At 46.2% G+C, this 19,685-nt stretch overlaps 1 protein-coding gene across 3 annotated transcripts in view; it reads left to right on the plus strand.

Annotated features, from left to right (window-relative positions):
- The first annotated feature begins 11,163 nt into the window (after window positions 1-11,163).
- Window positions 11,164-19,685, plus strand: part of PHF3 (PHD finger protein 3) — a 577,271-nt gene continuing 568,749 nt past the window's right edge. For 2 of the 3 annotated variants that reach the window (XM_086926458.1, XM_086926459.1), the window contains exon 1: window positions 11,166-11,342. The gene's annotated coding sequence lies outside the window, so the exon portion shown is untranslated. Of the gene's footprint in view, window positions 11,343-19,685 lie in introns of all 3 variants that reach the window. The other variant, XM_086926461.1, reaches the window with a different exon arrangement.

The following is a 19,685-nucleotide window of genomic DNA, read 5'->3' on the forward strand; positions in this document are numbered from 1 at the left end:
GAGTTGCAGTACAAAATTACTTGATTTTTACCCGCTGCATGCCTATATACTTATTTTATCACAGACAGCTTTTTCATGTCCCGTGCCTACCCGGTATCTAGTTGCACTTGGTAGCTATAAATTTGGCTTCATGCTGTCTTTCGTGTCCTGCACTCTAGCTTAGGGGCGGTGGGTGAGATTGTAAAGTAGTAGGGCGCAAAGTGATTTGCATACAGCACCGTAGCGAGAGAGCGCAGCGAGCGAGCCCGAACATAAAAAGTGGGGTTTGGGGGGATTACCCCCCCCCCCCCCCAGAAAATTTGGAAAAAAAAGAAGAAAAATCGTGCATTTTCAAGCAAATTTGAGAAAGCAGGAAGGTTAATAAAGCAATTGTGAAAGTGCAGTTATTACATTAATAGATGGCATAACATAGGTAGCTGTTTATTCAGTATAACCACAGAGCTTCATACATTCCGTCCTATTATGCTCAGGTGCTGAATTCAGACTATAAGACTTTCATGGAAATCTCAGCTCTAAGAGTAGAAGAAGTTGCACAGCAGTGTAATGGTTGCCAGGCTCGTTCCGCAGGAGGGTCAGGAACTTGAAGAAAAGTCCACAGTCTTCCCCTACAGCCTTACGACTCTATCAGACTCTAGAGTAACGAATGGCACGCCAGGGGAAAACAGGGAAACAAAACAAGGAAAGGCGGGGGAAGAAAAACAGGTCTTGAGCGTGGGAACCTTTTCGTGAATTCTTGAAGAATAAGCAGGCTGTAAAGGAAGGAAGATGTTACACTCTATTCTTATCTATACTACTGAGAGTATGAACACACTTGTATATACAACCTACCACAGCTTATAGTCTTGGTTCTAGTAGACAAATGGCTGCTATTTTACTACTGGGACCACAAACATAGTCTGGAAGACTACCAACGCACCTACATATATAGGCCAACAACTGATGTTTCTATTTTCTGTTTTGTCTAGCAAAGTAGAGTTGAGACATCGGGTATCAGAGCGCTTTACATGAGCACCAGTTTCGTAACATCAAAGTGAACCCCTAAGTCCAAGCATTTATTTAACATTGCTCAGCAGTCTGTCACCAAAGTCAAAGGAAGCAAATATTTTATGCATGCTGCTGGAAAAACCTCCAAAACCTGCCAACTTCCTCTTAAGTGATGTCTGACTCCTGAATGGCAAAGACACCCACTTGCATTAAAGATGTGTATCTCAGTGGCAAGAACCGGCTACATGGCGCACACAAAGATCACGCTAAAAGTTATGGGCACACAGAGACCACCTCGAAAATAAATACCAGCTTGAAATACCATGTTTTAACAGTGTGGCTCACGCTCGCACCATGCACAGCTTGAGGCAATTAAATAAAGGCATGTCAGTCGCAATGATTTAGATTATCAGCTTTCACAAACTGCTAAAACAAATGCTGTCCTGAACAATTTGTTGTCATTCATTCCAAATTTATTCCAACAATCAATGTCATACATAACAGCGTAACAGCGCAATGAGTCAAGTCAAGTCAAGTCAAAAGATTTATATAGCGCGCTACATACCCAAAGGGTCTCAAGGCGCTTGAAGAAGGGTGGGGAATTACTTATCGAATATCCAAGTTTTAAGTTGCTTTCTGAATGCTAGGTGGTTCTGAGTGAGGCGAAGGTGAGTGGGAAGTGAGTTCCAGGTTTTAGCAGCCAGGTAGCAGAAAGATCTACCCCCCATGGTGGTTTTGTTGATGCGAGGTACCGTAGCAAGGGCTTGGTTGGAGGATCGTAGCTGGCGGGAGAGGGTGTAGAAGGAAAGTCGTGTGTTGAGGCATTCGGGTCCAAGTTTGTAGAGTGCTTTGTGTGCGTGGGTTAGGAGGCGGAAAGTAATTCTCTTATTAACGGGGAGCCAGTGGAGGTTTTTCAAATGACCAGAGATTTGGTCTTTACGTGGGATGTCTAGTATGAGTCTGGCTGACACGTTCTGGATGCGTTGGAGTTTTTTCTGGAGTTTAGCGGTGGTACCGGCGTAAAGGGTGTTTCCGTAGTCCAGGCGGCTCGTGACCAGTGCGTGGGTGACCGTTTTTCTAGTTTCGGTGGGGATCCAGCAAAATTTTTTTTTGAGCATGCGAAGAATATTGAAGCAGGATGATGAAACGGCGTTGACTTGTCTGTTCATAGAGAGTGAGGAGTCCAGGATGACGCCTAGGTTCCGTGCGTGGTCCTTCGGGATGGGTGCTTTTCCAAGGGCCTCTGGCCACCAAGAGTCATCCCAGGCGGAGGGGGAGGTACCTAGGATAAGGACTTCTGTTTTGTCAGAGTTCAGTTTTAGACGGCTGTGCTTCATCCACTCGGCTACTTCTTTCATTCCTTCATGTAGGTTGGTTTTGGCGGTGTTAGGGTCTTTGGTGAGTGATAGGATCAGTTGAGTGTCATCAGCGTAGGAGATGATGTTGAGGTTGTGTTGGCGTTTCTATGGCCGCGAGGGGGCTCATGTATACGTTGAAGAGGGTGGGGCTGAGTGATGATCCTTGTGGCACGCCACAGATGACTTCAGTGGCTTCTGACTTGAATGGTGGGAGGCGGACTCTTTGGGTTCTTCCGGTGAGGAACGAGGTGATCCATTCCAGTGCCTTTCCTTGGATTCCGATGTTTCTGAGGCGCTGTAATAGGGTGCTATGACAGACTGTGTCGAAGGCTGCGGAGAGGTCGAGGAGGATGAGGGCGACTGTGTCTCCATTGTCCAGTAGGGTTCGAATGTCGTCTGTTGCTGCGATGAGGGCGGTTTCAGTGCTGTGTTTGGCTCGGAAGCCGGACTGTGAGGAGTCGAGGGATTTGTTGGTTTCGAGGAAGGCGGCGAGCTGGTTGTTGACAGCTTTCTCGATGACTTTGGCCGGGAATGGAAGGAGCGAGATGGGGCAGTAGTTTTTGAGTTCGGTGGGGTCAGCTGTGGGTTTTTTCAGAAGGGCGCTGAGTTCGGCGTGTTTCCAGCTTTCCGGGAAGGTGGCGGAGTTGAGGGAGCAGTTGATGACGTCTCAGAGGTGTGGTGCAATGATGGAGTCTGCTTTGTTGAAGATGTGGTGAGGGCAAGGGTCTGTGGGGGATCCTGAGTGGATGGAGTTCATCAGGCGGATGGTGTCTTCAGTGGAGATTGGGTTCCAGTCATTAAGGATGTTCGAGGGGGGTGAAGGTCCTGCAGAGGGTTGGGTGGGTTGGTCTTCGGGTCGGTTGTCGAAGCTGTTGTGGATGTCTGCGATTTTGTTGTGGAAGAATGAAGCTAGGGAGTCGCAAAGGGTTTGAGAGGGAGTGATGTCGTTGGAGTTGGCAGTGGGGTTGGTAAACTCTTTGACGATGTTGAATAATTCCTTGCTGTTGTGGGCGTTGTTGTCTAGTCGATCTTTGAATGCCGCTTTCTTTGCAGTCCGGATCAGTTGGTGGTGTATGCGGGTGGCGTTTTTGAAGGCGTCCCTGGTGCTGGTGTTTGGGTCTTTTTTCCAGGCCTTCTCGAGGGAGCGACAGAGTTTCTTAGATTTCTTAAGATCATCGTTGAACCAGGAGGCGTTTTTGCTGCCTAGTTTAATTTGACGTTTTTTCAACGGTGCTAGTAGGTCGGCGCTGTTGGATAGCCATTGGGTGAGGTTAATGGCTGCTTGGTCGGGGTTTGAGGAGTGGGCAGGGGGGTTTTGAAGAAGCGATGAGGAGATCTGGTCGATGGTGATTTTGTTCCAGTTTCTACGCAGAGTAGGTTGAGGATGGTTGTGGGTTGTGGTCTTATTGTAGATAAAGTGAACGCAGCTGTGGTCCGTCCAAAGGAGAGCTGTGGTGTGACTGAAGGAGACATGTTTGCTGGAGGTGAAGATAGGGTCGAGTGTGTGACCTGCAATGTGGGTGGGGGTAGTGACAAGTTGTTTGAGTCCAAGGTTGGCGAGATTGTCCAGAAGGGTGGTGGCGTTGCTGTCATGGTTCTTTTCCAGGTGAAAGTTGAGGTCTCCCAAAAGAATGTATTCCTCGGAGGGGAGGGCGTGTGGGGTGATAAAGTCAGTGATGTCGTCACTGAATTGTGCACGGGGTCCTGGAGGCCGGTAGAGGAGGGTGCCTCTAAGTGTGGTCTTGGGGTCGGTGAGGATCTGGAAGTGAAGGTGTTCGGCGCTGGCGAGGTTGTCGTCTGAACTGGTTGAGATGCGGATGGAATTCTTATGGACGATAGCGATGCCTCCTCCTGTTTGGTCGATGCGGTCCTTACGGATGATCTTGTAGCCTTCCGGGATGGCAATGGTGATGTCTGGGGCTGATGAGGCGTTCATCCATGTTTCTGTTAGGAAGGCGACGTCCGGAGAGATGGTGTCTAGTAGATTCCAGAGGTCGATGGCGTGCCTGTGGACCGAGCGGGTGTTGAGCAGGATGCATTTTAGGTGGTTGGTGTCCGATAGCTGTTTTGTGTTCGTGGATGAGGAGTTGTTCTTGTTGCCGTCGAACTTGCAGGAGTTGCAAGAGAAGGGTCCATGGGTGTGTCCAGGAGTGGCTTGGACGCAGTTGGAGAGACGGCCGGGGTTTAGGGCTAAGAGGGTGGTGGCGTCGTATGTAATGCGGGTGGGGTGGGTGGTGCGAGGGCCAGGGGGTCTGGCGCTGGGCGCGGTCCAGGCGCAGACGGGCGTAGACGGGCTTACCTTTGGCGCACCTTCGGCGCGGCCGCAGCGCGTGGACGCTGCACGTTTGTTCATCTGCTTTAAATGGAGAGTGGAGAGGGGCGGTGCGTGGGAGGGGCAGCTGGGAGGCGTGAGCGAGGTGGAGGGAGGGCTCGGGTCAACAAGGAAAATGGCCGCAACAACAACAAGCAAGGAGCAATGGGGCACTATGAGGGCAAATAAAGTTACAGGAACTGTCGCAGTGGGAGCGGGTTCAAGCGCGGAGACAAAGCGCTATGCTAATAGTGATACAATCTCGGGTAATGCACAGAAAAAACAATTACAGGTAATGCACAGCCAAAACAATTACAGGTAATGCACAGCAAGTACACACAATCAAAGCGCTGTGGAAATGAATAAGCAAAGGTGCGCGCTAGCGGGATTGCAGAGGCAGAGATCAGCGCTACGATACCACAAGTGATGGGTGAAGGAGGGAGCGACCACTCGCGTTGCGCTCAATAAAAACCATTAATAATAGAAATAATAATATAGGGCTTTCTCAGTCTTCCTAGTTCCACGCTGGTAACTAAATGATCGCAGGGAGTAACCTGGGCCTTGTGTTGGAGTCAACTTACGACTGAGTCAAAACTGCAAGAGCGTCAGGCACATGGGGCTTAGAGCTGCCAAAGGGCCACCCTGTGGAACTTATGTGGCCAAATGGAAGGCCCATGGGACAAAAACAAGCCAAACACTAAAAGCACCTCCTAGGGGAACAAAAGACAGCCTTTTGAACCGTAAACACAGTACATTATGCACAATACTTACCTTGCATGGTATAAGACACATTTTTGGATTCAGCATTTAATCAAAAGCGCGTGTCAGACCAAACAATTAATTGGATATACTGTCTCTCAAGAATCCATCTCCTGGATGACTTTGCACTGTGCTATAGCCAGGGCCACTGGAATTATGAAGAATGGAGGGCCAAATTATGTGGCAGGCTTAGTAAATTATGCAACAAGAAAAAGCAAATTATGCAGCGTAATGCTGCATATTTTCTGATAGTATTTCTTTATATTTTTTTCAATTTTACACTTGTTAGCACTGCCAGGGCATTTGTTGTACCTCATTAGTACCTGTTTAACACCCTAATATAGCAATGAGCAACAGAAATTTGACCAGTCAAGCTTGCAAAGGGTCTTCCACTCAACGGCAATATGTGTAGCTCCGTTTTGAACCATTTGAGCCAAAACTACATTTGTTAAAATCAGCAGATTAGGCGGCAGATGATAAAAAAATATGTATGCAGTTCATTGCACAGTGTGTGCATGCTACATGTGTGTGCATTCGGTGACCACAATACACAAAAAACCTAATACTTGACAATGTCTGCTCAAAGTCCATCAGGCCCAGCTCCAAATTGCGACGCTGTACACATTTGCATAGCGCATACTGCAATCGGAAAGGTCTCTACTATGCGCTGAAAGCAATCCAATGTCCCTCAATGTACTGTCACCGAAGGAAGGAAGGAAGAACTTGTCCGTGTTTGAACCTATAAAACCCCAGGTCTCTGCAGCAGGTGCTGCGATCCACTAAGGTAATCGACGCTTGTACTAAGTTACATTTCAAGAAATGCTCTTGACTGCAAAACATAAAAAGTGGCTGTGTTAACTTTTATTTTGGCGGATCCGCTCTGTTATGTGTCCCGAGCGTAGAGGACATACGACACCGAAACTCTGGCAAATAAATACAGTTTGTTTCTAAATGGGAGGCAGCAGCCCGCTTTCTTACCTGCATGCATGGAAGTAGCCCCGAGGTGTGAGGGTGGATTCCTGGTGTGCAAATACCCACCCTGAATTGTACTGACAAATTACCGTTTTTCCCTAATGAGGGTAGCTGGTGCATTTTACAGCATCGTTTCCCAAAGCATGTGGCTAAAATACATGTTCAAACTTGCTGTCTACATAATTTGACATGATTTCCTGTTATTTTGCAAACTTTGTAGAGAATCTAGTATCTGACCTGCTGCCCATTTAATTTAATTTGTCTAATTCTGACTCATTCATGTGCAATAGAAGCCATATCAAAAAATTCTACATGAATTAAGTTGAGTGGGAAAAATACGCTATAACTTACATTTAAACACACACACTCCCCCACACACACACACGCGCAAATGTTAAGGACCAATTTCTGACTTCTATTAATTGCTTATTTACTATTCTAACTCCACCTCTTTCCAAACCTCATGAAGTTTATACAGTGTACCCAAGTAAATGTATATAGATTGATTTATTTGAAAAGCACACACTGTATAATGAACTGAATAGCACGAGACAGATTTTGAAGATCATTCCCTAAACTACCCTATGCCCTCGCACTTCTACACATCACATGCACACACACACACATGCGCACACCCACACACTAGCAGTTCCTCAGTGTACATATGAGTGTCAGTGTCTCCTCTGTGCCCCTGCTACTCTGTGCTGCACTGCAGTCTCTGCACTGTCCTATGCACTCGGCCTCTTCTTATACAGCTTGGGTCTGGTAGAGGGTCCAAGATTCAGTGAGTCTGAGTCAAGTTTGCAGTATGACCTGGCATCTGCAATGGGGCAGGCAAGTGACTTCAGAAGGGAATGGGCACAATGTATTTCCTGAACCTAGTATTTGGTGTCAGCACGAGGCATGTAGGGACACGAGCCCTGAACATGCCTTCACAAGCGAGCGCTGCGAGCCAGAAATGCAGGCTCAGAGGTGCTCGGCAGGTGCACAGTGATCAGCAGGTGCCCCGACCTGCACGTTCTGCAAATACACCGCTCAGAATCAGGTATATTTACTAAAATATGACCATTGTTGACAGTAAACCCATAACCCAACTGAGCGCATGCAGTCACTAATCGACTGCACTGGTGCCATCTAAGGCTCACACATGTGTGGTTGTCCCCTAGTCAGTTCACCAGTCCTGCTGGGGGTGGTGCAGAGGAGGGAGGGCCGGAGACAGAAATGGTCTGTTCCTGTTTTCTATGGGTTGCGTCATGTGAGTGTGTGGCGCTAGTGCAACGTGAGAGTTGCATTAGTGTCATCACCTCCGAGTCACACCGCTAACTCATACGGGTGATCCATTCAGCGGTGCCTGTTGTCAAATTTGGCCTCAGTTTTCTCTAGAATGATGTCCCAGTGTGCGTATCTGATTCCCGTTCCTCCCTCTGCCCGAGGAGCTGACAAGGCACCTATTCTAATTCTGCCACGGTCCAACGGAGCAAGTCTTACAGCCTAAGCCGATCGGAACTGTCACATCTCGTTCTTAAGGTCTTTATAAATGTAAGCTCAATCACAAGAAAAAACATGCTTCATGTGGTTGTTAGCACAACATGTGCAATTGAATATCCATTAGTTATCAGCATCGAGGATGCATTACTTTTCAGTCACAGAGTAGCATCACAGAAATTGACTGTAAATCTTGAGCTTTGAATACTCTCACGATGGAACTCATACAGATTTATGTTGCATTTGCTTCTCCCCATGTCCCTTCAACAGATGTATGAAAACACGAAAGCACAGACATATACATTACAGGCAAGCAAAATAATTGGTGATTATTGGGGATCAACATCCATCTCACTTCGTTTTCCCTCTTCAGATATATACATATAAAATACCTACTCTCCTGCTATCAGCCTGACCTTCGTCTATCTCTCTGTGGCTCAATATCTCTCACTCTGTGACCTTCTGCCTCCTACATTCACCTCCTCTGCCACATTTTTTTACTACGTCTGCTTCTTTGTCAAATAACAGAACAACGTTTCCCACCACCTGGCTGCCCTGCTCGACCATCTCCCTTCAAGAAAGTCACAACACAGTGAAGTGGGATTAAACATTTTGCATCATTATTTTATTCCTACTTGGTTGTGCTGAGAATCTACTTCTTGCGATCTAGTGCTATGGATGTATAAGGCCAATATTTCAATATTAGAAGCGTGCATCTCGATAGAAAGGGCCATGCCAGATATAAAGTCTAAAATCCTTAGAAAAATGTATGGGAGCTCAGAAAGAAAGCGGGGTTCCCATCATGTTATTTTTTAGGCTTGTATTTATTTTGTTAAACCATGTCTAGGCCTATTTCCTATTCTGCTATTCCGGAACTGGTATCACTCCTTTCAGCAAAAGGTGAGCTTTGAGATCTCACTGAGGTGATTAGGGGTGACATGTTTTAAACACCCAATATACCATAATGATATATTAAACAACAACAAAAATGCGGCGGAAAGGTTACACTTGTTTCCTTTCTTAGCAACGTTTTCAAAAGTATTGAGAAAAAGCAACCAGCTTACTATGATGCAATATTTTTTACATTTTTATATGGGAAATGTTTTGACGAAACAAAATAAATGCATGTAAATCTATTTCTTTCTGTGTGTTTAACCTGCACTTAAATCAACAGGCTGTATAAAAACCCTGAAATTGATGCTTGACGGTTTTTCATCCTTGAGTAGATTATTATGATTAAGGCCACCAATGTAACTCCTTTTGCTGTCACATTTATACCAAGGGCTTTTCAGAGTTCAACAAGATAAATAGAGCCATTCCCGTGTAATCTGTGCTAATGCTGCCTTCCTACCTCTTGACCAGCACCACTGCTCGTCGTTTAAAAAATCTGCAAAGAGGTTTAGTTTTCTTTTCTTGTTGTGCTTAGCTATGTCCAGTACACATATTTGCCGAAATCATGGCAGCTTTCAGCAGAGACATTATTAAAGGCACTATTAGCAGCCACTGGATACACATATTCTTCAGGGCCCCTCCGCGCCCCCCCCCCCCCCTTCACTCGACTGACTCTCCCTCATGTCAATGTCATATGCACACACACACAGCTGCCTGCACCTACTATTCGAATCGATCCTTCTTTGACTTCTGTCAGTCTATCTCGAGTCGATTGACGATGATTTTGACTACTCTCTAAGTGCAGGACGGCGGACGTCTGCTGTGCTGCTGCTCCTTGTGTGCACGACTGCACTTGGCGAGTGGCGACGACTTGAGACGAGAGCTCCCGACCCCACACTAGATCACGGAGCACGTCCAGAATGGCCAATCACTGCATGGCTTCACATGCTGAAGTCACACAGTGATTGGCCATGAGCCTGAGCCAGTGTGCCACCCACGCGCGGCATCCAATAATGGACTGCCAGCCCTTCGGCGCGGTAGACCAGCCAATCCTGGCGCTGCATGCAGCGCCAGGATTGGCTATGGAGGCACACTGACTCCTCGCCCTGGCGCCTTTCCATACCACGGGGCCCAGCTACAGCAGCACCCCTCCCCCGGCTCCTTCATTCCTGTGAGCATCTACTCTAACGCGCATGCTCGGGCTAGGTGCAGCCCGAGATTCCTCATGCGCACATACTAGTACTGCTGCTGCTGGCCTGCTGACGTCTGCAGACTGTCACTCGTCAGCAGACCAGCCAGCCCCACCCCCTGCGCACTCCCTATTCAATCGGGTGTGTCCCGGATTGAAGGGCTGCGCAAATTAAATTCTTCTAATCATTTTGTATGCTGCTGCTCGAGGTGCGTCCAGGGCTTTAGTGGGGCTACACCCCTACGCCAGAATGGACGCACCGCGGATGCTCTAGCTACTGAGCAGTCAGGCAGTCTCTCTCTACTTCAGCAGTGACACGTTAGTGCACAATACTATAGTGTAAGAGAGTCAGGAGGGTGGGTGTGTGTGCCGTACTAGCGCTGCACGCAATTGCCTCATTATGGCACGATGGACGTCAGTCTGCGCCAAATAAAAGAACGATCTCGAGTCCAGCAGGGGGGTTGTTCCGCCCAGCTTAATAGTACAATCAGGTTACTAGGGCACCAGATTAGTGCCCTTCAATTTCTTGTACTGCTTTGCAGCAATTTAAAATCTTTTTCTCATCGTTCAAATGGCCGTAAATTCTGATATTTATGTTTCCTTCTTATTCATTGCTTTATTTTTCCCACAAGATAGCGTCACTCATGATCATTGAATTGTCACTCATAATTACACTGAAATTATGAAAATGACACACATAGCAATCTGAAACCTTAGCAGCTATGTATTGGAGGGTACAAATGATAACATGGTATAATAAGGCGGGACTAACAAGAATCATAATCAATCAGAAGGCAGAATTTAGGAAAGACAAACACGGAAGCCAATTAAAAAAAATATGGGCGGAGCGTGAGGGCAGCAAGTGTCTACTAAACACTACTACTGCATGTCTCGCAGAGCGAACGCTGCCGCCAAAGCTCGACCTTAAAAATAGGGACTCCTCCAATACAACTGGGCTGTTGACATGATTGTAAGGCACAACGGATATATACTACAAATCTCTGTACAGTCGTCTGGCTGGATGTGCTCAGTATATAAGCACCTTAACTTAAGAAATGAATAAAATGCGTAATGTTAAAATCGCGAGTAGCTGAGCTAAACTTAAAGTGGAAGTGTAGCGATAGGGAATCTTCAGATCCTACGCGCACGCGCCTTCCCAGCTTTCCGTCCTGCGCATGCTCGGTGCCCTTCCCACACTCGCACGCTCGAACTTCCTGGCCACTGCACGGTAAACAGTGAGGTCACGTGACGCGGCCTTGCTGCGGGCTTCGAGCTGCTGATGGCTGCTGAGAGTGAGCCGTGGGGGAGGAGGGCTGAGCGCGCAGGGGCCCGGTGCGGTCATAGCATGAGACGGACGGGGCACTAGCAAAGCGCCCTTTAAGAGCTGTGTCAGGTGAGTTTAGTAATTGTGAGAGTAAAGGTCACCCTTACGGGAGATCTCGATCCGTAACCGTTTCTTCTCTTTCCGTGGCTATTGAGCCTTCTCTCCCTGCGAGCCAATTTAAGGGTCTGTCAAAGCGCATTCCTTCCCTTACAAGAGGCTGCAAAAAGTGGTCTTTTTGCAAGGCCAAGTAATCTTGTTTCTAACAGTGGGCGTGGCATGCCGATCGCTGCACACTGCCACCTCCCAGTTGCTGGGCGGCTCTTTTCTTGATATGATATCGCTGCACGCGCTTGTGCCCGCAATGGGACTGCCTAAACCACACGAGGTCGCCAGTTGTTGTGACCGCCGGATTCCCACTATTACTTCGTATCAGCGTTTTTTTAGGGGTGTTCTTTTATTGATGGTTTACGCTGGTACTGCCCCCATCCCCCCCCCCCCCACTCACTACCTTGATGTTTTTTATGCCCAGTTTTATTGGAGCTCGGACCCGCCACTCTCGTGTGCTTGACGTTATCGTTCATTGAGTGATGTAATTCAGACGTCATTATCCCCCCCCCCGCTTTCCCAGTTGCATTATGATAAGGGCAGGTTCTGTTGTCTTTTTGAGTTAGTCTGTTAGATTCTGATGAACACAGTTCGCATTACAAATTACTGGCCTGCTTGCGAAATTCTTAAGGCCCGCTTTTGGATGCAACTTGATTGGGATTAATGAATACGCAACGCAATAATAAAATGGCACAGGTGATGTTCTAATCGCCAATGCCTTCTTACGTATGTTGGTTGTGATGCATTAAATTAGCTCAAAGATAGGCACCTTTAACATTCCTCGATCTTATTTGAGACAGACATGCACGTGCCCCATTTGACATTATGCTTAAATAGCTTCTCGTGATATGACCATTTGAATTATAGCGTTTTCAGCATGTTTTCACACTGTAATTTTGAGGAGCACCACCAGTGTACAAAGTTGATGGAGGGTATGTTTATACTACGACCTTTGTGGCAAGTATTTCGTGTTGCTTGTGATGGTCAGAAGGGGATTTCAACTTTTTGGTCTCAGTCTTCTTAGTTTGTACAAGTAGTTTTTATGAATCCGTATTTCCAAGGTATAATCCTTTGATTTATGGTAGAAGACCTGTCTCTGCTCTAAGGAGGTGGTTTCCAAATATTTGTACATTAATGGAACATTTTTTTGAGGCGTTTGCAAGTTTACCTGCGGTATGGGAGCCATAAATTCAGGACGCAAAAATGCAGGGACCCACTAAAGGCACCCATATAAAAAGGTCCAAAATGTAGCCAAAAGCTAATGGGAAGAATGCCAATAGAGAGATCTATCAATAGCAGCCAAAAGCAGACAGCAAGCAGTTCAAGCATATTGTGGGTAAGGGAAGTAGGAGCCAGGCAATAGATGAAGATTATTACGCCCAAACCGATGTCCTAGGTAAAAAAGTTTAGTACACTTTACAGCGAAGAGACTCAACAGGACTCGGAATAGATAATCCATTACGGGCAAGTATAAACAGGGAATACGGGGATACTGATATTGATTCTATTGACTTGAATTTGGAGGAAACTAGGCTAGCCCTTTCCACGCTTCAGAGAGGAAAGGCGCCTGGACTAGGTAAAGTCCAAGGTGACCTGTTTTTTTCTGAAGGGAATGTATGTTGTGTTAGCCTCCATCTTTGTTTTGATGCTGTGTTAAATGGTGCACAGGTTCCCGAATCCTGGTTAGGGGTGGAGGTGGTCCCAGTGCATAAAAAGCATTGGCATAGCTAATAGGTCTTGCCTTTGGGACTGTGTAAGTGTTTAGCCGTGCAGCACTGTATAGACACAATAAAGAAGACCGGCCATGTCTTAAAGGGTATTTACAATGAATTTGCATTTATGTAGCACTGACGCCCTCTGACGAGGCGTTAAGGCGCTTTAACATGCTAATCCAGAACCCGAAATTACTGGGTAGTGCAGTAGTGAATGGTTATTTAAGTGCTCAAGGAAGCCGCTCCTTGCTCTTACTCCAGTTACTTGGTTGTAACATTAATGATTTCAGTATGATAATTATTTGGGGGTATGTGGAAAGCAAATCGTGGATGGAGTGACTAAACATATTGTTAGGATGTAGGGATTTTTTTTCTGAGCGAGAGATTAAGGCATGCGGTGTACCGTGTACTCGGGGAGCATGGAGAAGGTGAAGGAGAGGGTCCTTGAAAAAATAAAGGAGGGTTTAAGTCAAGGTCCGATTTTCACGCAGGGTGTACGTACATTGCGGAATGTGGTTATTGAGACAGTATGTGAGCTGTGGATGTATAAACAGTCCGATGTTTCTGCTGTCCAGGTCGCAGGGGCCTCTTTTAGAACACGGTGGGGGAGGGAAAAAGCAAAAGTCAACAAAAAAAAGTTGTCCGGTTCCAGCTGCTCGTGACCGCGCTGTTAGCACTTTCCAGCCTTGCCAGGCAATTGATTTAGCTACATTTGTCTGAGATTTCATGGCAGAAAAACACTTTCTTTCTCTACAGCTGTGTTGTACAGATGGACATCGCTTACAGTGATGTAAAATGGCTTGTTGTGAAATGTCCCAGGTTTGGCTTTAAAATTCTGGGCACCCCACATACAGGATGTCAATTTATAACACTTATGAACTCCGTGGTTATCATGAAATCCTGGCATGGATATTGCCCTCCTGAAACTAATCTGGACACAGCCGTTAAGTTTGAGATTGCCAACCCAAAACACGTATCTCTTAAAGACCTTCAACAATCAGCGTAGTGGTTCGCTCCTCCCCTCCCCTCCTATTTTCTTCAATTACTAGCTGGACGACCATTATTATCATTTACAGATGGCTATGAATGCTCCTCTCCTTCCTGAGCTCGAGGTGATGACCACAGTGATCTGGTCTCAATTCCAAGTTTTCAGCGGGAGAAATGTAATAAAAACTCCATTCGATTATTTCTAGGTGAGAATTCACATTCCAGAATGCACTGTCCCCTTGAGCAGCTGTGTTTAGTGTACGCAGTCTCCCTAACTGACAACACATTCCGCAGATGCCGCCTCTGCATTTGTCAGGATGCCGACAAATTAATTGCCCGCCGCTGATATCTGTCCTATTGTCCGTGCAACATGTTTTCTGCCTTCTTCTGGGTCCGTTCCACATGACAGGAAGATACAAGAGAAACTCATTGAAGGCACCATAAAAATTCTGTGGCACATCATAATCCTGCCGGAGCGTGCGGACAGCACAGCAGAAAAGAATGCACTTTGGTAGGCAGGCAGCAGACACTGACAGAAGCTGACTGGGGCACAATGAGTGCCACCTGCTTGCCGCTATCAGTGAGAGCCTAAATCTGGGCCACTGGAATTATGCGACTGTGTGGCAGTGGCGTTTTCACACTGCTAAGTCAAGAAGATATAATGGGACATCATCAGCAGGAGTCCCCCGCGTGATGCCACTGTGTATTATATGATGCAGGTAACACAAATCCACACCATCAAGGAGTCTGTATACTTGATCTCAGAGAGTCTTTTAAGAGCTGACGACACAATTACTTGTGGTATCCCAAAAAAGTTTGCTCTTTAGCAGCACTAAAGAAAGGGAGGGATGGCGCTCTACTTTCCCTACTAAAGTGTACATGAGAAAGACTTTCAAGGACTGTAGTTGATTCACGCCTTGCTACAACTAGGGGTTACAAACGTAAACAAGGCAATTAAAAATATATATGTTTATCACGTCTGTGGCTTACAATACACGACAAACAGAGCATGAACAAGGCTGTGTCAGCAACTGAAGGACAGTCAGTCACTTGGCAGTAATAATATTAAACAAGTGCGAGGAATGCAGCTCCAGCGTCCCGCGAGTGTTGCACGTGCGATCGTGTGAAATCTGACACTTAACTGATCGCACACTGCGCACCTCTGCTCATAACTGCAAGCCGTAGGCCGTGGGCGGATACATTTCCTGGGAAATCTGTGACATGCGCCTGCCTTTGCCCAATTGTATGCTGTCTTTTTAGAAAGGCGCACGCAAACCCAATACAAAAAATGCTTTAAAAAAAAAAAAGCACAAGCGCGTGAAAAGTTTAGAGTGATTCCAAGAGGTCGTTTTCCTAGAGCAGCGCATGCCCGTTGCCCTAGGCTTGACCTAAAAAAGGAGACAAATATGATCCTACCAACTCTAGGCCCATTAGCCTAACAGATATTTCACAAAAACTGTTTTGCAGGCATTTGTTGGGGAGATTACAACTATCAAAGAGATAAAATTGAACGAGATCCTCTGGCCCCACCAGGCTGGTTTTAAAGGTAATACAGGTGAAATTAAAAACCTGAATACCAGATAGATCATTTTGTGGAAGTATGTGGTGATCAAAAAAGTACACGTGTACGTTGTATTCATGGATTTACGTGCCACCTTTGATCTTATTCCCAGGGAAAAATTGTGGGCAGTTTTTAGCGCAGTTTGGTATTCCAAACTACCTTTTACAAACGATCATTAGGCTTCACCAGGTACAATATGCCTGGAGAAGATGAGGCGAAATTGTAAACTCGCAGAGCGCATTAAGGTGGACAGAGGGGTATTGTAATTGTAATTGTATTGTAATTGCATTTATATAGCACTTACTACTCCTGATGAGGCATGGAAGTGATTTTTCGACGAGTTACACACTACTCCGTAACCCATTAAGGATTAGTGGTGAATGGGGGGCGTGGCTTGGACGCCGAGGAAGATGGCGGTATAGAGCGTCTCTCCTCCCGTCACAAGCCTTTTCATCCGAAATTGGAACGTTTTCGCCCGTCCATAACATCGATGTGACCGCGGATTCGGAGACCGGAACACTCTCGGTATGCGGCGAGCTGCTTCCTTTGGCTGGGACGGCACCAGTACTGGAGTTACATCAAACGGGACTCCGGACGTCCCCTGCCGCATCGTAGACGGAGGAGCAAAAGCGGGACATCGAGTGATCACCACTGTGGGAGTGGCATCTGCAATCATGTGGAGAGACTGACATTCGGCGAGGCGGTGAAGCGGTGATGCCTAAAAGAGGATTGAGTTCCCAACCCTGGACCGCGGACGCGTGAGTAAAGTCCGATCGGCCATGTGGGGACCCAGGGCTTCAGCTACCTTAACCAAGATGGCGGCCGCCATTATACATTTACCGAAAAACGAAAGTGAATGACTCCTGCCACTACTGATCTCCTTGATGTAAAGCCTGAAAAGTAATATTGGCAGAATTAATGGTCTCTGTGAAAGAAAAAGGTACATATTCCTGATATGGCAAAGGGGGCTTAATGCATTTGTGCCCTGTGTATGAAAGGCTTGTCCTCAGTCTATGGTGACTTCTTCCATGATGCCACGTGCGCACCCTGAACGAATCTATGTGTCACCTCGCACTTCGGGATCCTCCTGGTGGCGCACCATAACTACTAGGTACACTGGGAACTGGCCGGCCAATCTCTCCTGCCGATCTACCTTCACTCTTCTACCTACATCGGCGCGACTGCGCCTGCGTTGATCATAAAGAACATTGTCTAGTCTGCCCCACACGCTTGCCGGGGAAAGGTTTTCGAGACACCACTCAAGGCTCTAACTAATCACGATGAATACCAAAGATCAGGGCACCCTGAAAAGACTCAAATCAGACCACTCGAACCCGGGATCGCCGAACAAGACAAAGAAAGTCACTACGGAGGCACTCGATATGATCCTAAACAGGCTGGATGAAGTGAAGGATCTGGCTAAGGTCACCAAGGAGGAAGTGGTGGCAATCCGTCAAGATATTAGAGACACTAATGCACGTCTGACAGAAACGAAATCCAGGATTAGTCGTTTGGAGGATATCGAGGTTAAAACTTCTGCGGCACTGAAACACCTACACATTTCCTCCGACCAAACTACTAGAAGACTGGCCGAGTTGGAAGATAGAAATAGAAGAGGGAACCTACGCATTTTTGGGGTCCGAGGATTCAGAGGGGTCGTGCGTTAAGTTCTTGGAATCATGGTTTACTCAAGCCACGAACCTGACTTTTGTTAATCCTCTAGAGTTTGACAGAGCACACAGAGTACCAGGAAGAATCACTAAGACGCAAAAAGGTCCTAGGCCCATCGTCTGTAAGCCGTTGCGATATCAGCATGTGGAGCAAATACATGCCTTTGTTCGGAAGCACAATCATATCCTGTGGAGAGACGCAAAGATCTATATCTCACAAGATTGTAGTAAAGAAACAGTAGAAGTGAGGAAGGCCTTTTTGGCCCTGCAACCACAACTGAAATCGAGGGGATATCAATTTGGCTTTATGGACCCGGCGAAATATAGAGTAACAGTTCGTGGATCACCTCACTTTTTCACAGATCCTATGAAACTCAAACGCATGCTCGAGGAGTTGGAAGAACGCGACATGGAAACCAACAACCCAGACAATATGGCGGCCTCGGCTTCAGGATACAAATGAACATCCCTGGGCGATGCTGTCTACAACTGATCATCTCTACTCAGATCGACTCACAGGATTGGTAAACCAAGCACCTACCAGGTTCGGTTTTACACTCGAGATCCCCTTCTGACACTGGGAGTTACTCCGTGAGTTATACAACAGCGTACTATTCTGGCTCAACTTTTGACAATTTATTTGCCCTTGGTTCCTTGTTATCGAACTGCTATTACCGAACTAATTTCTTTGATTTAAACTGTCACTAGTCTCGAAGATGTGTAAATCTGTGTAATTTCAACATATTACTTCGGCATTAGTCCGGCTTCACTATGGCCTTGCTGTAACTATTGACAAAAGAGCCATTCACTGTCAGTTTATAGCTATTGTCTATGTTTAGAGTCTGTTAACTCTTAGGGGGCCTTGAACGAAGAATATGATGTCACAATATCCTACAAGGGCCTTCATTCTACTTTACATTGCTTCCATTTACTGTTCTACTGCTAGACTCTCAGAGTATTTCAGAATATGTTAGGTTATCAAGAGTATAATCTATTAGTTAAACCACACTGTTTAAAAGTTCTCATTGCTTAAGTGTATGGTCTTATACACTCCAAAAAGCTGTTCCAATTTTCATACATGGTTGGTATTGACGGGAGGGCCGCTGCGGTTTTCCTCACGTCGCCATGCTTCTGTATTGCAATAGGGGTGGGTGGGGTGGGGGGAATTGGGGGGACAGGGGGGGGTGTGTGTTGTATACTATGGTTTTCATTTTTGATTCCTTCAGCTTCGTTTTCATTTTCACTTTTAATCTACTCTTTCTTTCTTGTCTGGACAAGTTGGATCATTTACATGCCGTATCTGTGTGCCCATACGTCTGCTCGAGGTTTATGTCAATTTGGTTCCATATTCATCAAGGCAGGGGATTCCTCACATGATGTGCCACATGACACGCTAGTTCTTGGGATTCATAATGCACTCATGATGTATAAAAATAACATAAATTATACATCCTACACTCAACACGCAGCTCGGAATGGCTTCCCTTGACAACTTAAAAATGTTGTCTTTGAATGTAAAAGGCTTGAACCAACCCATAAAAAAACAGAAGATATTGGATTATGTACGAAGGCAGAGAGGCGACATTGTCCTGCTACAGGAGACCAAACTAGATACGAAACAGTTTTACACTCTGCGTAACAAGTTCTACTCAGAAGTTGTGGGGTCAAGTGCCCTTGGTAAAAAGAATGGGGTGCTGTTACTGTTATCGAAAAAATCCAAGATAGTTATTGTCTTCGTCGGCAAATGAGAAGGGACGCTGGGTCACAGCAAAGCTCACCAGGGACAATACAGAATTTTATGTCACAAATATTTACGCACCTAATACTAATCTAAACTTCTGGCAGGAACTAGTGAAACAGATTGAAACTATACGTGACAATGCAGTCCACTTATTAGGAGGAGACTTTAATCTCCCATTCGATCCTGCCCTAGACAGAGATTCAAAGTGTGCGTTCAAACCAAACAAATCACATGGCGCATTCATTAAATTGTGTCAGCGCTTTAATTTGGTTGACACGTGGAGAATACAAAACCCTACTGACAGGGATTACACATTTTACTCTTCCCCACATGATTCGTACTCCCGCATTGATTACATCTTCATTTCACAAAACGGGGTAGCTAGGATAGACGACACATCCATAGAGCCAAGAGTACTATCGGACCACTCATGCATTTCCCTGTCCATCAACAACATTAAACCCTCCCCTAAACAAACGTTGTGGAGACTCAATGAAGAAATCTTAAACCAAGAACAGAATAGGACTGCCATTCAAACAGCTATCCGGTCATATTTGGAAATAAACAGGAGAGGGGACACTTCAGATCTTGTTCGCTGGGAGGCTTTGAAAAGTACCTTGAGGGGGGTGTGCATCA

Source organism: Lissotriton vulgaris, chromosome 6 (assembly GCF_964263255.1).
Source record: "Lissotriton vulgaris chromosome 6, aLisVul1.2, whole genome shotgun sequence".
Classification (NCBI taxonomy): Eukaryota; Metazoa; Chordata; class Amphibia; order Caudata; family Salamandridae; genus Lissotriton; species Lissotriton vulgaris.